This window comes from Phocoena sinus, chromosome X, assembly GCF_008692025.1.
Source record: "Phocoena sinus isolate mPhoSin1 chromosome X, mPhoSin1.pri, whole genome shotgun sequence".
NCBI classification, from domain to species: Eukaryota; Metazoa; Chordata; class Mammalia; order Artiodactyla; family Phocoenidae; genus Phocoena; species Phocoena sinus.
In genome coordinates, this window is record NC_045784.1 from 119,471,106 (window position 1) to 119,485,677 (window position 14,572).

At 37.5% G+C, this 14,572-nt stretch overlaps 1 pseudogene; it reads left to right on the forward strand.

Moving 5' to 3' along the window:
* The first annotated feature begins 11,053 nt into the window (after nucleotides 1–11,053).
* On the forward strand, nucleotides 11,054–13,152 carry LOC116747208 (annotated as a pseudogene).
* Nucleotides 13,153–14,572: the final 1,420 nt, after the last annotated feature.

A 14,572-nucleotide genomic window follows, 5' to 3' on the forward strand; every position in this document is an offset into this window, starting at 1 on the left:
TATTTACTGAAATGGGAATATGTTCACAAGATCTCAGTAGTGAGAGAAACAGGTCACATGAAAGTATGTATAATATTCCAATTTTGTAGTAAGAAAACTATATAAATGTCTTCAGAAAGATGACCAGTAGAATATACACTAAAGTATTAGTAGTGAAAGTCCAAAAAGGATTGTGGTATATTTACACAATGGAATATTATACAGCAGAGAAATGAAGGCACTACAGGTAAATAATAATAATAATATGGGTAGATTTTACTTCTATCATGTTAAATTAAGGTATCAAGTCCCAGAAGACTACATATAATAGAATATCCCTTTTTTACTATTCAAAAACAAGTAAAACTGAAGGCTATATTATTTAGGTGTACATATATATTTGGGATTAAAAATATTTTATTAGAAATCAAAGGAATAGCAAGGAAAACTTCAGGATAATGGCCACTGGGGCTGAGGAAAGGGGGTTGGAATAGGAGGGGATCAGAGAAGTAGGTGGAAGTTATTGTCAGTATTCTAGTGCTCAGATTTGATGGGTGGATGGGTAGGTGGGTATTCATTCTATAACTAAAAACATATCATTGACTATTTAGTGATTGTATGAGTATTATGAAAATTAAATAAAAGAACAAGTTCTTGGATCAAAAAGAGGGCACGGGTCAGTGAAACAGTGTGCATGTTCTATGACAGTGTGGATGCATGACTCATAATTCAGTTCTGTGCACTTGAATTTCACATTTTCTTAAGCAATTATCTCTGGGTGGTGGAAATACATGGGCTTTTTATTCTCTGTGTCTCTTTATTCTCTGAATTTTCTATAGGGAAAATACAATATTATCTTAGTTGAAAGACAAGCCCCAAATTATGTAGAGTAAGATCTCAAGTATGTTAAAAATGCATAACAGGGACTGAAAAGACAAGTGGTGACACTAATGCCTCTGCGTGGTGAGAATTCATATCGCTTTCTTCTGTTTCCTTACAGTTTTTTAAAAAATCCAAATGTTATACAATGAACTTATGTTACTTTTTCTGTTAGAAAAGTAATACATGCTTATTATAAAAGTAAAAAGTACAGTGGTTTATAAGGTAGCAAGTGAAAATATCCCTCTCCTAGTCCCACAGCCCAGAGACAGGCATGATTATTTGTTTTGTATCTTCCAAGTACTTTTTCTGTTTATGTGTTCTTGTGTGTCTTACAAAACGAAATTATCCTATGCATGTTATTCTATCTACAACTTGATCAACCCATACCTCTCATCCCCAGATCAATAGAAAGTCATTGTAACAGCTAGTAGAATTCTATAGTAGGGTGTACTATATAATTTATTCAACTCTTTCCACATGATACATCTTTAGGTTGTTAACAGTTTTTTTTCTATTACAGATAATGCTATAAAAAATGGTCTTTTGAATCTATCTTTTGCACATTTAGAAGTATTTTCATAGGCCAGTACCTTAGAAATGTAATTGATAGATCAAAGAGTTTGAGCTAAATTGCCTCCCAGCATGCTGGGCACTATTATTCTTTTTAATTTTTGTCAGCACTTTGGATGAAAAATCGAATCTCATTCCTTTATTTTTCCCTAATTGCCAGTGAAGTTAAGCACCTTTTAATATATTTATTAGCTATTTGTATTTCTTCTGTGGGAGATTGCTTGTTCATATCCTTTGCCTATTTTTTCTGTTGAATCATTTGTCTTTTTTCCTTCTTGATTTGTAGGAGGCCTCTGGATATTAGAGCTGGTATCCTTTTGTCTGCTATATGTTGCCAATGTCTGTCATTCGTCTTTTTTTTTTTTTTTTTTTTGCGGTACGCAGGCCTCTCACTGTTGTGGCCTCTCCCGTTGCGGAGCACAGGCTCCGGACGCGCAGGCTCAGCAGCCATGGCTCACGGGCCTAGCCACTCCACGGCATGTGGGATCTTCCCGGACCGGGGCACGAACTCGTGTCCGCTCCATCGGCAGGCGGAATCTCAACCACTGCGCGAAGCCCCTGTCATTTGTCTTTTTAAAAGTTTATTTATGATGGTATTTGGCATAGATTTTAATTATGTAAAAAGGCAAACATTGTAATCTTTTGTTTACAGTTTCTTGGTTTTGTCTTATATTTAGGTAGGCTTCTGTACCCAAAATTATTTTCCTCTACTAGTTTATATATTTGTATAGCTTAGTGCTTTAATCCATATATGTTGTGTATGGTGGAAAGTAGGAACCTATGTTTATTTTTTCAGAAGAGATAGCTAGTCTTCCCAACTTATTTATTGTATTGAATTATATCTGCACTGATTTGGAATTCTCTCTATGGGTATGCTGCTTATGTTTCTTTTCTATTCAATTTTTGTCTGTTACTGAGCTAGTACCTCACTGCTTTAATTATTGTAGCATTGTAATATATTTTTGAAATCTGTCCACCCTTCATTATTCTTTTTTTTCCCTAGAATTTACTTGGTTGTTTTTGTACATTTTCTTTTTCCAGACGAATTTTAGAATCAACTCATCAACTTCTGTAAAACAAAAAAATCCCTGGAAGTGCCTTGGACCTTTTGAGTAATGTGTCAAAATTGGCATCTTTACAATATAGAGTTTTGTAAACTCAGTTCTGTGGGGGGTTTTCCAGTTAGTTATCTTGAATTCTTAGATATGCAATCATGTCAGCAGTAAATAATGAAACATTTGTCTTTTCCCTGCTAATGTTTACATCTAATTTTATTCATTTTTAGCACATTGGTAAAGATCTTATGACTTCCAAGACAGTGCAGATTTATATGGCTTAATAAAGAGTAGGGGGGCTTCCCTGGTTGCGCAGTGGTTGATAATCTGCCTGCTAATGCAGGGGACACGGGTTTGAGCCCTGGTCTGGGAAGATCCCACATGCCGTGGAGCAGCTAGGCCTGTGAGCCACAACTACTGAGCCTGCGCGTCTGGAGCCTGTGCTCCGTGACAAAAGTGGCCGCGATAGTGAGAGGCCCGCGCACCGCGATGAGGAGTGGCCCCCGCTTGCCACAACTAGAGAAAGCCCTCGCACAGAAACGAAGACCCAACACAGCAAAAATAAATAAATAAATTAATTAATTAAAAAAAAAGAGTAGGCATCCTTCTCTTGTTTTTGACCTTAATAGAAGTAACTCATTGTTTCACTCTAAAATATGATGATTACCATTGTTTCTGATAGATACACTTTTTCAAGTTATGGAAATGCCCTTCTGGTCCTTATTCCTGATTGACTTATAGTTTTGTCAGGAACAGATATAGAATGTTATCAAAGACCTTTCCTGGTATCTGCCAAGGTGATAATATTGTTATTCTTTTTAACCTGTTAATGTATTAATTACACTAATAGATTTCCTAATGTTGATCTATTCTTGCATTCTTGGAATAAAACTGACTTGGTAGTGATGTTTTGACTATGTTGATATTTCATTTAGAATATAAATCTCTGTATTAATAAGTCCCTAGAGCAGTGCCTCCTTACCTTTTTCAAATCATGGCAATTAAAGCAAATGTGTATTTTCTTTTTGTTTGGTAATATTATATCATATTTCTACATATTAAATCAAACTTGTTAATTGTTATTTAGATTTTCCCTTTTTAACTGCTTGATCTAATTTTTCAGATAAAAGTATGTAAAATCTCCCACTGTTGTTTTATCACAGCCTCCTATTTTTAACGTTTTCTGCTTTACATATTTGAACTTCTTTTTCATTGTGTTAAATTTCATGATTTTCTTATTGCATTGTGTTAATTCACAACATAAAGAAACCTTCTTTAACCCATTTAATGCTTTTTGCTTTACATTTCTTCCCCCCGCCACTTGATTTTTGTTAGCATTTGTCTGGTGTATCTTTATCCACTCCCATATTTTCAACATTTTTGTGTTTTGTTTTAGGTGTATCTTTTCAAAACAGCATGTGATGCGATTTTTTAAACTTCATCTGAGAATGTCTGCCTCTTAATTCATAATTAAACCCTTTACATAGATTACAACTGTAAAATATTTATTATTAATCTGTCAATTAAATTTTTTTGGTTTTCTTCTTCTTCCTAGATTTGTCAAAGTGTGTTTCCTCCTTTTTCCTATATAGTGGTTTAAGAGTTTGAAATATAGCTTCTAAGAGTGGTTGCACTGATATATACATATTTTAGTTCATGTATTTTTATATTGTTAAAAATTTATATGTTAAAAATATGTTTAAGGTGAGCATATAATACTTTTGTAATAAAAAAGCATCTGCTTTTAAATGTGTCCAGTATTTGTTCATTCCTTACCAGTCTCATTCTCCTTGCTCAGGCTTTCATCATCTAGATTTTATATCCTTCCACAAACCTCTCAGTCTCTCACTACACCTGTCCATCTTGTATACTGCTACCAGATCATCTCCTTAAAATATGTTTCTCCATACAACTCAATTCCTAACTAAATCTAAACTCCTACACCTGACATCCAAGTTCTCCATGACCTTATCCCTATAACCATAACCGTTCCTGTTCTCTACTTGACCATGGACCATCTATTCCAGGCAGGCTGGTTTCCTCACTCCCTTATAAATCAGCATTTGTTCCTCTACTTTCATTTATTTTGTTTCCTACTTTTTTCCTATGTTTACCTGGAGTCTTACCCAACCACAAAGAGTGTAGATACCTGTCTTAGAAGATAAGTTATTCTTCTCTCATGATAGTTTTCCATTAGGGAAGACCTATGTCTTCAGGGATGCAACATTCTGGTCACAAAACTATGGGAACAGACTTCATTTTTGACCAGGAAACCTTAAAGCATTTGATGTCTATTGAAGAGGGACAATTTTGACTGTGTCCTAAAATGCTTTAACATTGAGATTGATATTAACTCCTCACCCAAACCAAAGGTTTCTTTACAGTTCTTCCTTAATAACAGTGCAGGACAACATCACCTCAATGTAAACCTCTCCCGAGTTTCTGTAGTTTCTGGATCCTCTCTAACAGAGGATAGTCAGTCTCTCATTTCCTTGAGAGTTATTTGGGGGCATGTCAGCATTTAGTCCATGACCTTAAGCTCCTCTGGAAGTTTCTGTCAACTGCTCCAGGCCTGATTCCTCAACAGAGCTTTTGCTTCCATTTCAGTCAGTGTGACCCTTCCTTCCCCAGAATGGAGCTGGGAATGGGGCCCCAAATCTCTAGGCACTGAGGAAACATTTTCTTATCAGTGCCAAGAAATAATCATTCATCTACAGTGCTCCCACCCCCAAAAGACAAGGTCTTTAGCATACTTTGTACTTTTATTTCCCTTACCACCTCCTCCAGATCACTCTGCCCCCAAAGTTCCTAGAAAGGAGTATAGCTGTAAGTAATGCTATCCTCATGATGTGGTGTTCTCTGGATCAACAAAGCTGAATTCTTGATGAGCCACTGCCCCTTTTCTAGACTTCAAAATATTTTTGGTTGTTTACACTATGCTCTTTCTACTTTATGACTTTAACTTAATAGTTGACTTAATTTCATAACCACATTACCAGTAATTATTGAGACAATATGTTTTCCTGGTTACCATTGTTAGCACCAAGTCGTCTCCCTTCTTGCATGCATTTCTCATTTTTCGTGAATAAAACACATTTTCCCTCCCTGGAGTGTGGTATAAAGTCTCAGCTTTTTCATATCGCAACCAAGCTTCTCTTGGGTACCTAGATCACCAGGAACATATAGGTGCAAAAGTCCACACAGGTCCTGACATGTATAAACTCACTACAGCAACCACCTTTTTATACGTGGGTCTTATGTCATTCCTGAAGAACACAGCAAAATTGGTGCCTCCATTTTGAACCAAGTTCAGCATCAGAAAGTTTCCATCCTCATCAGCATTGTGAAAAATGAGGACGAGCTCAGGTGTTCATGCTGTGTCTGCCCCCAAGTCCCCAGCAGGTGAGAAAGCCCACAGATTCAATTTAATATCCAGACTCAGATGGTCCTAATACAGAGTTTGTCTGAGGATTGTGATCATATATGCATTTTGTATTGCCTGCTTACTTTATGTCGCCCCTGTTGAGTATTGTCATGGACATTTGGCCGTTCACAGACTCCATTGGTTCCAGGAGACCAAAATCACTTTTTTAATGTTCAAATTTTCATAGACCGGTGGTGATGACTTTAAGCTGACTCTTATTCCACAACTCAGACACCTTTGAAAGTGTCCTTGCTTCCTCCAGGAACAGGATGTTTCAGGCTGATTTTAAAGTATGCCACTATCTAAGGACCCCAGTTCCTTTTTATTGAAAAACAGAGAGACCAAACTCAGGATGCTAAGAGTGGAAATAGTTTCACATGACTGCTTGGGGTAGAACACAGTAGCGTGGTGGCTATTATTCACTTTCATGATGAATCAAAAATATTACTTTTGGGCTTCCCTGGTGGCGCAGTGGTTGAGAGTCCACCTGCCAATGCAGGGGACACGGGTTCGTGCCCCGGTCCAGGAAGATCCCACATGCCGCAGAGTGGCTGGGCCCGTGAGCCATGGCCGCTGAGCCTGCGCGTCCGGAGCCTGTGCCCCACAACGGGAGAGGCCACAGCAGTGAGAGGCCTGCGTACCACAAAGAAAAAAAAATTACTTTTTTCCAAAATACACCCAAGTTCATGTTATTGCTTTTAAGCCACTGTTTCTTTTTATCTGGTTTAATGAGGGCTTATTCATCCAATTTTTCAGTTGTGTTTTTAAGCTACTAATTTTTTTTCCTTTTCTACTGGCTTTATTATACCATGATAGGTGTTATAAAACTATGAGTTCAAATGACAGCACTGCAAGTCTTATATTTCTTTGAAAAGGCCACAATTCACATGTATACAATGGAATATTACTCAGCCATGAAAAGAAACGAAATTGAATTATTTGTAGTGAGGTGGATGGACCTAGAGACTGTCATACAGAGTGAAGTCAGAAAGAGAAAAACAAATACTGTATGCTAACACATATATATGGGATCTAAAAAAAAAAAGGTTCTGAAGAACCTAGGGGCAGGACAGGAATAAAGACGCAGATGTAGAGAATGGACTTGAGTACATGGGGAGGGGGAAGGGTAAGCTGGGACGAAGTGAGAGAGTGGTATGGACATATATGTCAAATGTCAAATGGATAGGTAGTGGGAAGTAGCCACATAGCACAGGGAGATCAGCTCCGTGCTTTGTGACCATCTACAGGGGTGGGATAGGGAGGGTGAGAGGGAGATGCAAGAGGGAAGAGGTACGTGGATATATGTATACGTATAGCTGATTCACTTTTTTATACAGCAGAAAGTAACACACCACTGTAAAGCAATTATACTCCAATAAAGATGTTAAAAAAAAAGAAAAGGCCACAATTTGCGTAGCTCCAGACAATCTCCATCGATAGTCTTCAAACCCCAGTGATCTGAAAAGAAAAATCTCCACCCCCACCAAAGGAATCCAGAAGTGTGGGACATGACTAGCTCAAATAGATTATCAAGCAGTTGTCTAAAAGTTATCATTAATGCTTTATTTTTACGGGAACTAGTGTTTTTCTGTTGTTGCAGGCAGCTTTAATATTGAGCTCCAGTTTCTTAAAGGCTTTTAGATAAATACAGATATTTATTATCTCAGTACTGTACCAGTGCATCTTTGCAAATAGCAAGTAAGAATATCAGAAAATGTAGCCAATATAAAAAATCATCAAACTTAAATTTTATACAGAAAGTTCAAGTGGGCTTATTTCTGTACGCCTGTATAATTCACAATTCTGTTTGTTTACTATAAGCACCAAAACATAAAATGCCAGAAAATTAAGATAGCAAACTTCAATTGCAATTTTATGTCCAAGTCACATTTACTTACCCTCCTTTTTCTCACCCTCCGCTGATTCCCACTAATCTAAGTAGTGACATTCTTTACATGGTTTCTTATTAAAACAAGGACAAAATAGCTATTTAAAGTTTTAGTGCAAAGATCAACATGGATTAAGATGTCTCATTTCAGTAAGCCCAATTTTGAGTTCAGTGGTAACTTGATCACTACAGAAAAGATATACAAAGTCACTCTTTTCTGGGTTACTTTGCTGATAGGGCCTGTATTGCTTACTTATTGTGGTATAAAAAACCACTTCAAAATACAGTGGCTTAAGTTGATAATCTTCTATTATCATGAGCCTATGAGTTAGCTGGGCATGCCTTCTTATCTATGCTAGACTCACTTATGTGTCTGCAGTCAGTTATGGGTAAGTTAGGAAGCAGCTCTGCTGATCTTGGCTGGGTTCTCTCTCATATTTGGGAATTTCTTAGAATAATCAGTTTCCCATTTACATGGCCTTTTCTTCTCCATCAGACTAGCCCAAGTATGTTCTCACAGCATGACAAATTTCCAAGAAGGAGAATAGAAGTGTGCAAGTCCTCTTGAGGCCTATAGATGGAACTGGCACATTATCACTTCTTCCACATTCAGCTGGCCAAAGGAAGTTGCAATGGATCCCAGATTCAAGGTGTGGGGAAATAAACTCCACCTTTTAATGGGAAGAACTGCAAAGTCACATTGCAGCAGGTATGGATATAGGGAGTGTGTTAATGGTGGCCATCAGCTGTGGATGAGCTCTTCACTGTGCTCTTACATATTTGGGGGTCACTAGCCTTATGCTGACCTAGGATGACCTCAGCTGGGACAACTGGGGTTTGTTCCACATTTTCTTGTTCTTCAGCAGTCTTGTTCTCAAGACGTGGCAGGGATCCAAGAGAGGATTTAAAAGGACTAAGCCTTTTGATGCCTAGAGATGGAACTGACACATCATCCCTCTGCCACATTCTATTGGCCAAAGCAAGTTACAGGGTGTTATCAACTGAATGTTTGTGTCCCTCTCCAAACTCATATGATGAAACCTAATCCCCAAGGTGCAGGTATTTGGAGATGGGGCCTTTGGGATATGATTAGGTTATGAGGGTAAAGCCCTCATGAATGGATGTTTCCATTTCAGAGAATATATTCAAATAGAATCCCTGAGCTATTGAAAATTGTCTCTGCCTTTATGTCTCTGTCCTGATGAGTTACTGAAAATTGTCTCTGTCCTGTTGCAAGATGGCAAACTAGGAGGTCCCAACACTCATCCCTCCCACAAAAACAACAAAAACAGTGAACTACATGCCAATAAGAATACCTCTAGGAGAGCTCCAGAGTACAAAAAAGAAGTCCAATAAAGAAGCTGAAAGAGAGGAACAAAACAACTGCAAGATAAACATAAAACAATTTTAAAAATTGCAACAGTAAGTTCTCACTTATCAATAATTACCTTCAATGGAAACAGATTAAACTTACCAAACAAAAGGTATAGAATGGATGAATGGATAAATAAACATGATCTAGTCATATGCTACCTACAAGAGACTCACTTTAGAATTAAATACATAAGCTGAGAGTGAAGGGGTGGAAAAAGATATTTCACGCAAATGGTAACCATAAGAAAGCAGGGGTGGCTAAATTTATATCATGCAAAATAGACTTTAAGTCAAAAACTATCTCTAGAAACAGAGAAAGTCTTTACATAATGATTAAAAGGGTGATTCAACAGGAAGATATAACAGTTATAAATGTATATGTACCCAACATCAGAACACTTAAATATATAAAGCAAATACTGACAGATTTGAAGGCAGAAATTGAGAGCAATAAATAAAAGCAAAAGACTTCAATACCTCCATTTACAATAATGGATAGAAAATACAGACAGAAAATCAATAAAGAAACAGCTGACTTGAACTCTAGACCAAATAAGCCTAACTGATATATACAGAACTTTCCATTTAGAGCAGAAGAATACATATTAGTATCTCACACGATATACAAAGATCAACTCTAAAAGGATTAAAGATTTAAATGTAAGACCTGAAACCATAAAACTCCTGGAAGAAAAGGATCAGAAAAGTTCCTTGACATTGGTCTGGGGAAGGATATTTTGTATATGACAGGAAAAGCACTGGCAACAAAAGCAAAAATCAATGAATGGGATTATATTAAACTAAAAAGCTTCTGCACAGCAAACAAAGCAATCAATGGAGTGAAAAGGCAACCTATGGAATGGGAGAAAATATTTGTAAATCATGTATTTGATAAGGGGTTAATATCTAAAATGTATAAGAAACACATACAACTCAACAGCAAAAACAAAACAGCAAATAACTCAATGAAAAATGAGCAAAGACGTGAATAGGTATTTCTCAAAAGAAGACATACAAATGGCCCACAAGTACATGAAAAGTTTCTCAGCACCACTAGTCATCAGGGAAATCAAATCCATAATGGAATAACATTTCACTCTTGTTAGAGTGGCTATTACTGAAAGGCAAAAGACAACAAGTGTTGGTGAGGATGTGGAGAAAAAGGAACCCTTGTACACTGTTGGTTGAAATGCAAAATGATGTAGCCACTACAGCATGGAGTTTTCTCAAAAAATTAAAAATAGCACTACCATATGATCTAGCAATCCCACTTCTGGGTATATATCCAAAGGAAATGGAATCAGGATCTCAAAAGGATATCTACACTCCCACATTCATTTCAGCATCATTCACAATAATCAAGATATGGAAACAACCTAAGTGTCCACTGATGAACAAATGGATAAAGAAAATGTAGTGTGGTGTGTGTGTGTGTGTGTGTGTGTGTGTGTGTGTGTGTAGTAACGGGCATAGCTTGTTTTATTCTGCTTCACTTTATTGCACTTCACAGATATTGTGCTTTTTTACAGATTGAAGGTTTGTGAAAACCCTGCATCAAGCAAATCTATCAGTGCCATTTTCCCAACAGCATTTGCTCACTTCATGTCTCTGTGTCACATTTTGGTAACTCTTGCAATATTTCAAACTTTTTCATTATTATTATATTTGTTATGGTGATCCGTGATCAGTGACTTTTGATGTTACTATTGTCATTGTTTTGCGGTGTCACAAACTGTGCCCAAATAAGATAGTGAATTTAATCAATAAATGTGTGTTTTGACTCTTCCACTGAACAGCTGTTTCCACCATCTCTTTCCTCTTCTCAGGCCTCCCTATTCCCTGAGATACAATATTGAAATTATGCCAATTAATATTCCTACAATGACCTCTAAGTGTTCAAGTGAAAGGAAGAGTCACAAGTCTCTCACTTTAAATCAAAAGCTAGAAATAATTAAGCTTAGTGAGGAAGGCACGTTGAAAGCTGAGATAGGCCAAAAGCTAGGCCTCTTGCACCAAACAGGTAGCCAAGTTGTGAATGCAAAAGAAAAGTTCTTGAAGGAAATTAAAAGCACTACTCCAGTGAACACACAAATGATAAGAAAGCAAAACAGCCTCATTGCTGATATGGAGAAAGTTTTAGGGATCTGGATAGAAGATCAAACCAGCCACAACCTTACCTAATCCAGAGTAAGGCCCTAACTCTTCAATTCTATGAAGGCTGAGAGAGGTGAGGAAGCTGCAGAGGAAAAGTTTGAAGCTAGCAGAGGTTGGTTCATGAGGCTTAAGGAAAACAGCCGTCTCCATAACTTAAAAGTGCAAAGTGAAGCAGCATTTTCTGATGTAGAAGCTGCAGCAAGTTATCCAGAAAATCTAGCTAAGGTAATTAATGAAGGTGGCTACACGAAACAACAGATTTTCAATAGATGAAACAGCCTTCTATTAGAAGAAGATGCCATCTAGGACTTTCATAGCTAGATAGGAGATGTCAATGCCTGGCTTCAGAGCTTCAAAGGACAAGGCTGACTCTCTTGTTTGAGGCTAATGTAGCTTGTGATTTTCGGTTGAAGCGAGTGCTCAATTACCATTCTGAAAATCCTAGGGCCCTTAAGAATTATGCTAAATCTACTCTGCTTGTACTCTATAAATGGAACAACAAAGCCTGGATGACAACACATCTGTTTACAACATGATTTACTGAATATTTTAAGCTCACTGTTGAGACCTATTGATGAGAATAAAAGATTCCTTTCAAAATATTACTTCTTGCTGACAAAGCACCTGGTCACCCAAGAGTTCTAATGGAGATGTACAATGAGATTCATGTTGTTTTCATGTCAGCTAACAGCATCCATTCTGCAGCCTATGGATCAAGAATAAGTTTTGACCTTCAAGTCTTACGATTTAAGAAATACATTTTTTGGGGTGGTGGTGTGATGAATTGGGCGATTGGGATTGACGTGTATACACTGATGTGTATTAAATTGATGACTAATAAGAATCTGCTGTATAAAAAATAAAGGGCTTCCCTGGTGGCACAGTGGTTGAGAGTCCGCCTGCTGATGCAGGGGACGTGGGTTCGTGCCCTGGTCCAGGAGGATCCCACATGCCGCGGAGCGGCTGGGCCCGTGAGCCATGGCCGCTGAGCCTGCGCGTCCGAAGCCTGTGCTCCGCAACGGGAGAGGCCACAGCAGTGAGAGGCCCGCGTACCGCAAAATAAATAAATAAATAAATAAAATAAAATAAAATTCAAAAAAATATAAAAGAAATACATGTTGTAAGGCTATAGCTGCCCATAAATAGTGATTCCTCTGATGGATCTGGGCAAAGTAAATTGAAAACCTTTTGGAAAGGATTCACCATTCTAGATGCCATTAAGAACATTCGTGATTCATGTGAGCGGGTCAAAATATCAACGTTCACAGGAGTTTGGAAGAAGTTGATTCCAACCCTCATGGATGACTCTGTGGGGTTCAAGACTTCAGTGGAGGCAGTAACTGCATTTGTGGTGGAAATAGCAAGAGAACTATTAGAATTAGAAGCGGAGGCTGAAGATGTGACGGGATTGCTGCAATCTCATGATAAAACTTTAAGGGATGAGGAGTTGCTTCTTAAGGATGAGCAAAGCAAGTGGTTTCTTGAGGTGGCATCTGCTCCTGGGTGAAGGTGCTGAGAAGATTGTTGAAATGGCAGCACAGGATTTAGAATATGACATCAACTTAGTTGATAAAGCAGTGACAGGACTTAAGAGGATTGACTCCAATTTTGAAAGACATTCTACTGTGTGTAAAATGCTATCAAATAGCATTGCATGCTACAGAGAAACTGTTTGTGAGAGGAAGTGTCAATCAATACAGCAAACTTCATTGTTGTCTTATTTTAAGAAAGTGCCACAGCCACCCCAGCCTTTGGCAACCATAACCCTGATCACTCAGCAGCCACCAACATCAAGGTGAGACCCTCTACTGGCAAAAATATCATGATTTGCTGAAGGCTCAGATGATGGTTAGCATTTTTTACCAATAAAGTATTTTTAAATTAAGGTATGTACATTGTTTTCTAAGACAATGCTATTGCACATGTAATAGTTTATAGTGTTAACATAACTTTTATATACATCGGGAAACTAAAAATTTCATGTGACTTGCTTTATTGCAATATTCACTTTATTGTGATGGGCTGAAGCCAAACCCGAAATATCTTCCAAGTATGCCTGTATAGCACACAATGGAATATTATTCATACTTTAAAAAGAAGGAAATCCTGCTATTTGCAACAACTTGGATGAATATGGAAGACATTATGCTAAGTGAAATAAGTCAGATAAAGATGAATACTCACTTACACGTGGAATCTAAAATATTGAGTTGGCCAAAAAGTTCGTTCCGGTAAGATGTTACGGAAAAACCAGAATGAACTTTTTGGCCAGCCCAATAGTTGAACTCAGAAGCAGAGAGTAGAATGGTGGTTACCAGGGGCTGGAGGAGGGAGAAATGGAGAAACTTTGGTCAAGGGCTGCAAAGATTCAGTTATGTAAGATGAATAAATTCTGAGGATAATGTACAACAATGTGACTACGATTAACAATATTTTACTGTATACTTGGACTCTTCTAAGAAGGTAGATCTTTATTCTTATACACATTCACACAAATGAAAGAAAAAAGAAAGTGGTAACTATCTGAAGTGATGGAAATGTTAATCAGCTTTATTAGAGTGATTATTTCACAATGTATATGCATATCAAAAAATCAAATTATATACCTTAAATGCAGACAATTTTTAATTGCAGAATGTGTTAATAAGAAAAAAAAAGAAATTGTCTCTGACCCTAGGTGATGATAGCTTTCTGGTATCCCCAAAGCCTATTTCTTTGCAATGGTATTTTAGGTTCAAAATCCTTTCCTTTCAGAACTCTATAAACATTATCATAATGTCTAATATTATTCCATATTATGGATAAAGAATTCAATGCCAGCTAAACTTTTATTCCCTCTCTCTGAAATCTTCCATGATTTTCACATTATTCTCATAATTTAAAGTATGTGCATCAATTAACTTTTGTGGTATAACAAAACACTTCAACATTTTGTGGCTTAAATTGTTTATTGAGCTCACGATTCTGTGGTTTGGCAATTTGGGCTGGCCTCAGCCGGGCAACTTTTCTGATCTCTGCTGGAATCACTCATGCATCTGCAGGTGTAGTGAATGGTCTCACATGTCTGGGGGCTGACTAGGTGTTGTCTCGGATGACAAGAGTGACTGAGTGTCATAATCCAGGGGAATAGCCTGGATTTTCTTGCATGGCAGTCAGGGGCTTCAGGAACATCGAGAGAGCAAGCCTTTGTATGTGAGTGCTTTTCAAGCCTTTGCTTGTGTTATATTTGCTAATATCCCATTGGCC